Below are 10,995 nucleotides of genomic sequence, written 5' to 3' on the forward strand. Positions count from 1 at the left end.
TGACTCATTGCTTGTTATCAGCCAAGTTAATGCTGAATGGCAAGTCAAGGATTCAAAGTTAATCCCTTATTAGAAGATTGCCTTAGCTCTCATAGGCAACTTTGAAGAATTTCAGCTCAATCATGTCAAGAGGAAATACAATCACATAGCCGATGGTTTAGCCTGCTTAGGCTCTATTTTGTCTTTTAAAGACAGTGAATCCTGTCATTCCTTTGAGATCGGCAGACTTGATCAACCTACCTACATTCCAGTTGAGCAAGTGAATCAGGCCGCTCAGAAGGAAAAGCCTTGGTATCAAGACATCAAAAGCTTTATCGAAACCGGTGAATTCCCACCAGACATGCCAAGAAGGGAGCAACGTGCAATTCAACGCACGTCCGTCCGCTATTTCATCCTTGCCAATACTCTCTACCGTCGTGGGTTCAGTTTTGAGTATGCTAGATGCTTAGATAAGGATGAAGCCATGGAAGTGGTCCGAGAGGCGCACGAGGGAATTTGTGGTGGCCACGTCGGCTACCAAACACTCGTCAAGCAGATTATCCGCGCAGGATATTATTGGAAAACCATGCAGCAAGATTGCCATCAATTTGTAAGGAAATGCGTCAAGTGTCAGATGCACGCGCCTTCCATTCATGCGCCAGCTGCATACTTGCAATCCGTGGTCTCTCCTTAGCCCTTTTCGATGTGGGCCTTCGACGTAGTTTGTCCAATCACTCCTTCTGCATCAAATGGTCACAAATACTTCCTCGCAGCTACAGAATACTTCACCAAATGGGTCGAGGTTGTAACTCTGCGAACAGTAGAAGGCCGACATGTAGTTTCATTTATTCATAAAAATCTTCTCTGTCGCTTCGGCGTCCCACATGACATTGTGTCAGATAACGGCAGCCATTTCAAGAATGAGAAGATGAAGACCTTCTGCTCGAAGTTCGGGATTCATCACCACTTCTCAGCTCCTTACTATCCCCAAGGGAACGGCCAGGCTGAGGCCACCAACAAGATTTTGATCCACATTCTGGAAAGAACTGTGGAGACGGGCCGTGATTGGCACGAGAAGATGCACGATGCACTTTGGGCGTATCGAACCACCATTCGAACCCCAACCAATGCTACGCCCTCCGAGCTTGTTTATGGGACAGAGGTAGTGTTACCTCTCCACGTTCAGCAGCCCGCACTCAGGTTTGCATCGCTCATTGAACTTCCGCTTGATCAGTATCAGCAGCAGAGATTGGTACAGCTTGATCTATTAGACGAGAAAAGACTCAAGACAGCAGAGCACGCTCAGGCCTATCGTCAGAGGATAGCTAAGCACTATGCCAAATCAGTTATTGAGAGAAGGTTTCGAGTTAATGATCTTGTGCTCAGGTCGACGGCTCATCTCAAGCACCGGCCGAAAGGCAAGTGGTCACCCAATTGGGAAGGCTCTTATGTGGTTAAAGAAGTATTGCCTCGTAATTCCTATCGTCTGATCAACGCAGATGGGGTAGAACTGCCAGATCCTATTAATGCCCTATATTTGAAGAGATTTTACACTTAAATTCCTAGCCTTTTTGTACTCTTCAAAAATCTCTCTCAATAAAGCGACGATTTTCTATTAAATTCTCACATCTTCTCCCTGATACTGGGGCATTTTTATTTTTGATCTATACATGTCTTCCTTCGTCATATGCAGGCAGGATTAGACGAACTCTTTTCCTGAAAAACTTATCAATTTTTCAAGTTGATCTATTTTTATTTAAATTGCATCTATTTCATTTTCTGATTTAATTGAATTTTCATCGATTTGTTATCTATCTTTTTATCAAACTTTTAAATTTTATCGATCTCCCTTGCAGGTTAAGGGATAAAACCTAAACTACTTCCCATAAACTCTTCAATTCATATCAACCTTTATTCATTCTTCTTCAGGATAAGGGAAAATCCTGAAGTAATCAAAGTTCAGACCATCTTGGGTCAAGAATCTTAATAAATCTTTGTAATCGTCGGAATTTATTCATGCATTTGGTCAATTCTTCTAAAAACCAACTCTTGGGTAGGAATTATCTCCTTCTCATCTGGGTTCCGACTCAGATTTTTCTTGTTATATATTCTTACTTTTAAAGTCTCAAGTTCCGACTTGAACTTCCTTTTGAATCCAACGCTCGTGTTGGACAATTCATTGTTTTAAGAATCCGAGTTTTCTAACCCGATTCTCACTTTCTTTTAAAACCGGGTTCCGACTTGGATTTTCCTTTTGTATATTCTTACTTTTGAAGTCTCAAGTTCCGACTTGAACTTCCTTTTGAGTCCAACGTTCGTGTTGGACAATTCATTGTTCTGAGAATCCAAGTTTTCTAACCCGATTCTCACTTTCTTTTAAAACCGGGTTCCGACTCAGATTTTCCTTTTGTATATTCTTATTTTTGAAGTCTCAAGTTCCGACTTGAACTTCCTTTTGAATCCAATGCTCGTATTGGGTGAATTGTCGTGTGGAGAATTCGAGTTTTTCAAGCTCATGTTCTCACCCATTTTCTTATAATTGAAAAACTGAGTCCCGACTCGGATTTTCACCTTTGTACATCCTCATTTTTCTCAAAATTCTGACTTGAATCACCTTGCCAATTTAATGCTCACTTGTGGAGCGGAGTTCCCCTTGAACTTCCCCTTCAGGATAAGGGATAATCCTGAAACACCGGCAATCATTCTCGCTTAATTCTCAAGTATCTTTGAATGTCGGTCTCATTTTTCAAATTCTCCTAATGAACCATCCAGTGCTCGTGCTGATGTGCATTTCGAAAACCCGGTGATCGTACTGGTGCACATTTCGAAAATCCGGTACTCGTACTGGTGCGCATTTCGAAAATCCAGTGCTCGTACTGGTGTGCATTTTTTTCAAAACCCAGCGCTCGTACTGGGGCATTTTTCGAAATCCAGTGCTCGTGCTGGCACATCTAGCGCTCGTGCTAGTGTTTGGCTGACTAATCAGTTAGCCCTCCATGTTCAGTCTTTGTGCTAACCAAGCATCATCATTTCAAGTTCTAAATTCTCAATTTCGACCTCCAGGTCATCATTTTATCAAAAAAATCAATCTTTTTCTCTTGCGAAGGACCCTCTTCAGGGAGAGTTCGAGGGAGCTCGTTCCTTTCGCATGCAACCATATTCCGTTCGCAAGAACCCTCTGCCAGGGAGAGTTTGAAGGGACTCGTTTTCTTCGCGAACAGTTTGCAAAACAACAACCAACTTTACACAGGAGAACCCTTTTGCTAGGGAGGGCTTTGACGGAAGCTCGTTTCTTTTGTGGCTCCTGTTTTATCATCTTTGGCCAACCCCTTCATAGAGGACCCTCTTCTAGGGAGAGTGTGATGGACTCGTCCCTCTGTGATACTTTCTCAACTTTGTTTTTCGGCCATCTTTCCATAAGAGAAGCCTAGAGATAGGGAGTTTTGACGAAAACTTAATTTCTCTTCGAAAGTTCCGTTTTGCAAACACCTCATCTTTCAGGGAAGAGAGGAGTATTTCCAACTTCCCATTCAGGTAAGGGTTTAAGCCTGAGTCTCTCTTTTTGGGGAAAAAGAGAGGAGAATTTTGTCATGGATGTGTCAACTCGATATCAAGCGACCTTCGTCAAGGATTTTCTAGAATACATTGCCAATTTGCTATCAAAAGTCATTGTTGATCTCAAAACTTTCATCACACAAAGAATTATCTCAAACTACCTTCAGTATCATTTTCAAAAGAGCAAGACTCTTGCGAAATAAGAGCTAAATTCAAGCTTATTTTGTTGGTCAACCGAGAGGATGAAGAAAAATCTTCGATATGATCGGCAAAGGAAAATTCAATGATGTTGAAAAGCCATAAGTGAGCTGATATTAATCATAGCAGTGGCGCATTCTTAAAGATTATTCTTTTGGCGGTAAGACAGTGGAAATATCCTGGGCAGTAAAAGAGAGGACCTACCCAATCCATATATCCTCAGTCATCCCAGCTAAGCTGCAATCAAATATCCGCAAAAGGGATCTCTCAATTATCGTCAAGATAAAGGCGAATTAAGCGAGTGGACCCCCGGGGCCAAAGAAGATTTGAAACATCTCCAAGATGACAGAGTTTGTGACGGATCCTTCCAGAGAAAGTTCGGATCACCGTTGAGATGAAGGCGGATGCGATGAACCTACCGACAAACCCTAAAAGATATCTGATTTCTGCTATCATTTAGAGACTTCAACCCAAGAACCAATGCCATAATCCCTGAGAAAGAAAAGAAGGATCGAAGCATCTCCAAGATAAAGGAGTTTGTGACGTACCCTTCCTCAAGATAGAGAGAAAAAGTCAAGACATCTCCAAAATAAAGGAGGATATAAAAAAAACCCAGAAAAGATCCATGGGTCAAAAGAGTGCAAAAAGATCATCATGGGAAATGCCCAGGATATCAAACTGCCCGAAACCGTCAAGAATCGTCTTTATCTATGTTAAATTCTTTATCAATGTCTTTTCACTTAATTGCTTTTATGAAGCTAAGAATGTTTTCCTCTCTTTTCATGTCAAGGAAATTGATATCTTCCTTAAAAAAGCTCAACAACAACAAATTTGAATTTTAGATCTCAAAATCTATAGAGTTAGCCCAATTGAAGCTAATACTCTAGGTAGAAAGAGGTGATATTTTCACACATGAGCACAATTCAATCATTCTGAATCAACTACAATTTTTGGCATCTTATTGGCAATATTTTCTAGTTATCCCAACATGAAGTGTGAACTTGAGGATCGTTTTGACGTATCCTGACGTCATCCCTCCTTAGGACTGAAAAGTAAATTCCTTCCGTCTGTGAACACCCCAAATTTTTCAAAATGTTGTAAATATCCCCTTTCTGCCCTTTGCCCCCATTTTCTGGGTAATTGAGTCAGTTTTAAATCTAAATTCCCTTTTGTTTCTCAAAATTTGGTTGAAATTAAATTCATTTTCCATATCTGACTCAATTTCGGATCCGGATCCATTATCAAAATCCAAATCTGAGCTTCATTATCCAATTTTAAATTAAATTCTCAAAATTACCAAAATAATCTTTTGAAAAGCTCAGACACTTCGTCCGGTATTCGTTTGGATCCATCGAGTTGTATTTCTCGATTCGAGGTTTAAAACTCGAATATTTCCTCAAAACTTGGGTCAAAACCCCTTTGTTTGAAGAAATTTTCCCCAAGATGGCCCAAAATCCTTGAGAAAACATTTTTAAATATTCCTTAGAAAAATACAAAAAATTAGTGTTTAAACTTTAAATCTTAGTTTTTCTATTACAAAAATACAAAAAAAAATGGAAAAATACAAAAAAAATTAGTTTTAATCCTTGTTTCTTGCACACTTTAGGATTTTATCCTAAAAAAAAAATGGAAAATCATGCAAAAAACCAAAGAAATTAGGAAAAACTACGTGGTTTTTGAAAACTTTTTCCGAAAAACTCACCTTTAACCACCTTTTTAGAAAAATTTAAAAAAGGAAAAATTAAAAAAAAAAAAAAAGCAGGCCCTTTTTGGAAAAACCGATTTTTAATGTTTAAAGGGTCGAGTTAGGGTTTTTAGAACCCTAAACTCGCCTTCCTCCCAAAACACCCGATCTCCCATCATTGCCCCTTGATCCCTCTTGGCGGAACCGCCTTCCTTACCCTCTGCCCTCCATCTCCAACAGCCTGGCAGATCATCCACCAACCCTTTGATCATCTTGATTCGCCTGGAGCCATCGATGTGAAACGACCTCTCCTCTTCCAGACCCTTCCGACCCTTTGATAAAAGGGGCATAGGGTGAACGAAGAGAGGGAGGGGGAGAAAGAAAAAAAACGGAAGCATCAATCGACTCCATCTGCCTTCAGCCTCTCCGCTTTCCTTCTCTCTTCGTTGGAAAAGAGTTGTAGAAGGAAGCAAAGAAGAAACTCCCTTCATCTCCGGAATTCCCCCAAACCAAAGGCTCGAATCCATCCAGCATTCAAAGGTTTCTTCCTTCCAAGGCTCCATTTCGACTGTTCCCCTTCCTTCAAGAGCTCCAGCTTCGATCAATAAATCCGGTAAGCACTCTTTACCTGTATTTTTTTTTTTTCTTCTCCATCTATGCATCATTGATGGTGTTAAATTGCTTGTGTAATCTCGACCCATCGCCGTGCAAACAGCAATGGGATCTCTGATCCCAACAATTTTTCCTATACATATGTCTTTGATCTAATTCGATGTTAGTTTTTTTTTTCTTTCTTTCTTTTTTTTCTTTTTTTTCCCTTTATTTTGATTCTGTTTCGATCGTTTCCCGTCCTTACTTTATTAGCTTGATACCTGTTTTTCTCGTGCTTAATCTGTTCATTTTTTTTTCTCTCGCTGGTTTCTGTTTTATCTGCTGACCATAATTATCTGCTATACTTCCAATCTCCTGTTCACGATACTCACCACTTATATCATGTTATTAGAATCACTCACTTGATATTCTCATTTAACATCATTGATCATCTGTTTTGTTATCTCATTTCCCTTCATTAATCGATTGATTATGTTTAGTGATTTCTTTGATTCAGTATCATTATGTCCATTTACAGCATTTTGTTTCTTCTGTTAATTCATTTGTTCACCCCTACATTATCATATACCCCCACGTTATTTTTATTTTATTTTTTTTGTATTTTTGGAATAAAATCCTAAAGTTCGTGAGAAAATGATCATGCATATATTTTAGGGATTTTTCATATAAAAATATGCATGATTTCATGAGAAAATGATTTAAAAACCCAATTTTATGTTAGTTTCGAGTAAATGTGCTAAAATGATTTAAAAATAGAAAATGCATGAAAAATAGTTTTATTTTACATTTTAATGCCTATTTTAGTGTTTGACATAATTGTAGTAGTTTAGTTTTTGAAAATCATAAAAAAATTAGAGTTAAAATAGACTTAGTTTTGTATTTTCTAAAACATAGTCATTTTGAGGTATTTTGTAAATAACTTTTTGAAGAGAGGTGTTTGAAATGAAATTTTACAAAGAAGAGGGACTTATGGAGAAAAGTTCAAAATTATAAATATGATACGTAGGGGGAAGAGAGGCTTGTCTTCTCTCGTTTGCCCAAGCCCTCTCTTCTTCCCCTTCCTCTCCACCTCTTCTTACCTCTTCTTCTTCTTCTCCCTATTTTTCCCTCTTTTTCTCATCCTCTTTCCGGTGGAGAATTTCGGTAATGGCTGAAGCAAGATAGAGGATTCCAACCTCTCTTCTAACCCTTCCAGTTCGGTAAGTGATTCTTCTTCTTCTTCTTCTTCTTCCTCTTCTTCTCCTTCTCTAATTCCTCCTTCTATCTCTCATTAGATTAGTTAATCTGAAATAAAAATCAAAATAAGATGAAATCATAGAATAATTTCCATTTGATTTTACATTTTAGCAGTCATGATTCATTCAAATCTTGTTATTACATATGTTGATTCAGAGATTTTTAGATTAGATTTTGATTTTTGTTTTTAGGAATAGTTTCATTTGCAGATTATGTTTTCGTTTTAATTCATATACCTTGTTTGAGTTTAAAGATAGATTGAAGGATGATTCATTTGTATTGATCGATCAAGCTCAAAAAATCATTCAACTGCTCTATACTCACCGATGATATCATGTTTTGAATTTTTCTTGTTTCTGATCGAATCTGCTGTCTGAGAGAATTCGAGTTGGATTTTCCTGTGTATGCTACAGAGTAAGTATCGCCAAATCATTTGTCGCCTGATGATCTTTGTTTGAATGTGAACCAAATAAAGTGTTTGAATCTGATAAATCAAATTTCATCTGCACTCTGATCATCGGATTATTTTTTTTTTTTTGAAAAGGATTATCATGATCATTTAATTGAAACCGATCAGAGATAGGATATCATTTTGAATTGCAATTTCTGTTTTTCGGTAAGTGTCTTAATTCTGATCGCCGATGTTATACCACTATTTGATGATGTCTGTTTGCTTAACTTTGGTGAGAGCTTTTGATTGATCAATGATTTGATGATCTGGATCATCCAGATCACCTGGATATCCAAAAATATTCTTTATCAATCGGGGCTCTGTACCTGCCGGAAATTCACTGTGAAACAAGCCGATCAGAAATGATTTGATGCGGTGGAAATCCAAATGCTGCAAATGATTTTTCTGGAATCAATATTGGCCGGATCACTTCACATTTATCATGAAAAATATGAAAGAGGCATTTTCAATCGAGTTGCCGTGAAAGAGTCACTGTGAAGCATTTCACGGTTGTTGATATTTCCGGTGGTTGTTGATATCTCCGATGGAGGCTGTCAATATTTGAAATTCTAGTGTTTGTTTTTGAAAAAATTCGATCAGATAGGGTGATTTAAAGTAAAAGTATGAATCGTGAATCATCATTATTGAGCATCTGTGAAATTTAGCAGAAACAGGTGAATCCGCCGGAAGTTCTCTGAAATTAGCTGAGATTTATCGGATTATCGGGATCCTAATCATCTAACCATCAGATTTCCTCCAAGTTACTGGCTAAAATTGAGTCTTCTACTGGAATCAAGCTTTGATCTGTTTTGTAGATCTCTGATCGTAAAAATCATCATCATCCCTGAATCCGCCGGAAGTTCCCATTTCCATCGTGAACTTTATTTCCTGTAGAATTCACCGACGGTTACACAGTTCTTCGGTTACTCTTCTTACTGAGTCATTGTAAGAGTCGATCTCATCTGTGTGATTCAAACGTGAAAAGTTATTTTCACAATGTGTTGAAGTAAAATTGGGTTTTCACGATCTATTGAATTTAAAAACTGGTTTTTAAGGTTGTGGTGATTTTAAAACTGGATTTTCACTGAAATTTTATCATATTGTTACTGTTGGTTCTCACTGAAACTTTTAATGTTAGTTAATTGAAAAATTAGTTAGCTATTAGTTAATTGAGCAGTTAGCTGTTAGTTTATGAAATCATTAGTGATTAGTATAAAATTTTGGTGAAGTAGCCAAGTAATGTGTACTTGTTAGCTTAGTTACTTTTGCTAAGTAATAGTTATTAGTAAACTGTTAGCTAAGTCTTTTGGAATTAGTTAATTGTTATTAGATTTAATTAGAATTAGTTGTCAATTGTATTTAGTCAATTAGATTTCGTTAATGATTTCTTTCGTATTCTTAATATTTAGTTAGTCTATTTTGTTTAGTTAGTTTTTGTTTTTCTTTCGTGTACTGCTCGTGTCCTTTTGACTTGTGCAGGATTGCACGAGATTGGAGCAGAAGAGATTACGTGACATGAACTACGAAGAGTAGAAGCTTCTTTTTACTTTTCAGTTTAGAATTAGGAATTTGATTTTGGGTTTGTAAATATTGCACTTTACGCCCTCTGCGAAGGGTATTCATTTGTTGTAATAGTTAGTTGTTTTTACTTTTTCTGAACATTTCAACAATTCGGCAATAAAGATTAGTTTAGATTTGTGTGTTTGAATACAACATATTCCCGTTCCCTGAGTTCGACCCGATCTCATACACTAGTGAGAACCGGTTTTTATTATTTGATGTCTGGTTTTCACATGCTTTTCATATAAAAATCTTTTCAAAAATTACAACGATTACAAAAAGACATCAAATTTTTGGCGCCGTTGCCGGAGATCGAACCCGGGTCACCCGCGTGACAGGCGGGAATACTCACCACTATACTACAACAGCCTCACGATTTGATAGGGCTGCACCTGCACAGGATAGCACTAAGAAGGCAGGTATTTTCGAGTTAGGGATGAACCTTGAGTTAAGCAACAAGGTAGACCAACTGTCCCAGAAATTAGATCAGTTCTTGTTGGGTCCCTCCCCTGCCATGCAGGTGTGCACGTTGTGTGCAAGTCCTGCACACCATGTCTTCGAGTGCCCAGTTGCGCCACAATATCCTGAGTTTGTCCAAGAGCAAGCTCAGATGGCTCAAAACTTCGCTAGGCCCGTACCTAATCCATTTTCCAACACTTATAACCCGGGCTGGCGAAATCATCCCAAATTCTCATGGCGTAGCTCACAGATCCAACCCCCCAACCCTTCCCATAGTCAACCAAGTCAAGGTGGTTATGCACCTGGATTTCAAAGATCCAGTTATCCCCCAGTCCAACCTGTTTATACTCAACCCCAGTCTCATGAGCCTTTGCATAGTCAATCTTTTGAGGATAAGATTTTGCAAGCTTTGAGCTCACATACCCAGTCTATTGCAAAATTAGAGACTCAAATGGGGCAGCTTGCCGAAGCACTCAGCAGGCGAAGTGAGGGGACATTACCTAGCCAGCCTATTGTCAACCCTAAGGGAAAGGAACCCATGCGTAGCTTGCATATGACTGATGTACATAAAGAGCAAGCTCAAGTAGTAACCCTTAGGAGTGGGAAGCAGTACCAAGCGAGGGAGGCTGCAGAAGAAAGAGAGAAAATAAGCGAGAAGCAGTCTGTCCCTAATATTTTACCTCAGGAAAGCGAGAAGGTTCTTCCATCTGAGCCTTCACCATCCTACATTCCCAAAGCCCCCTTTCCTGAGGCGTTAGAGAGGCCGAGAGCATTAGGTAAGTCCGGAGTGAACATGCAAGAGATGCTTGAGATATTCAAGCACGTTCAGATAAACCTCCCCTTATTAGATGCTATTCAACAGGTCCCTGCATATGCAAAGTTCCTCAAAGAACTTCGTACGCAGAAAAGGAAGTCGAAGTCCCATGTGCAGAAAAAGATTTATTTAACCGGGCAGGTGAGCACAGTATTGCAACATCAAACCCCACCTAAGCTCAAGGACCCAGGGACTCCTATCATCTCTTGCGTCATAGGAAACATCACTGTTGGGCGTGCGTTGCTCGACCTTGGGGCAAGTGTTAACATATTGCCGGGTTTCTTTTATGACCAATTTGGATTAAAAGAGATGAAACCTACACCTATGACTCTTCAGCTCGCAGATAGATCTATCAAGATCCCAAGAGGGATACTTGAAGATGTTTTAGTCAAGGTGGAGGATTGTTATTTCCCTGTCGACTTCGTGATATTAGATATGGAGGGAGTT

General features: G+C 38.8%; 1 non-coding gene across 1 annotated transcript; it reads right to left on the minus strand.

The window, feature by feature from the left end:
* Positions 1-9,572: 9,572 nt before the first annotated feature.
* On the minus strand, positions 9,573-9,644 carry TRNAD-GUC (transfer RNA aspartic acid (anticodon GUC)). The gene has a single exon. It is a non-coding gene; the product is annotated as a tRNA-Asp (tRNA).
* Positions 9,645-10,995: the final 1,351 nt, after the last annotated feature.

This window comes from Nuphar pumila, chromosome 9 (genome assembly GCF_984573655.1).
Source record: "Nuphar pumila chromosome 9, dmNupPumi1.hap1.1, whole genome shotgun sequence".
Classification (NCBI taxonomy): domain Eukaryota; kingdom Viridiplantae; phylum Streptophyta; class Magnoliopsida; order Nymphaeales; family Nymphaeaceae; genus Nuphar; species Nuphar pumila.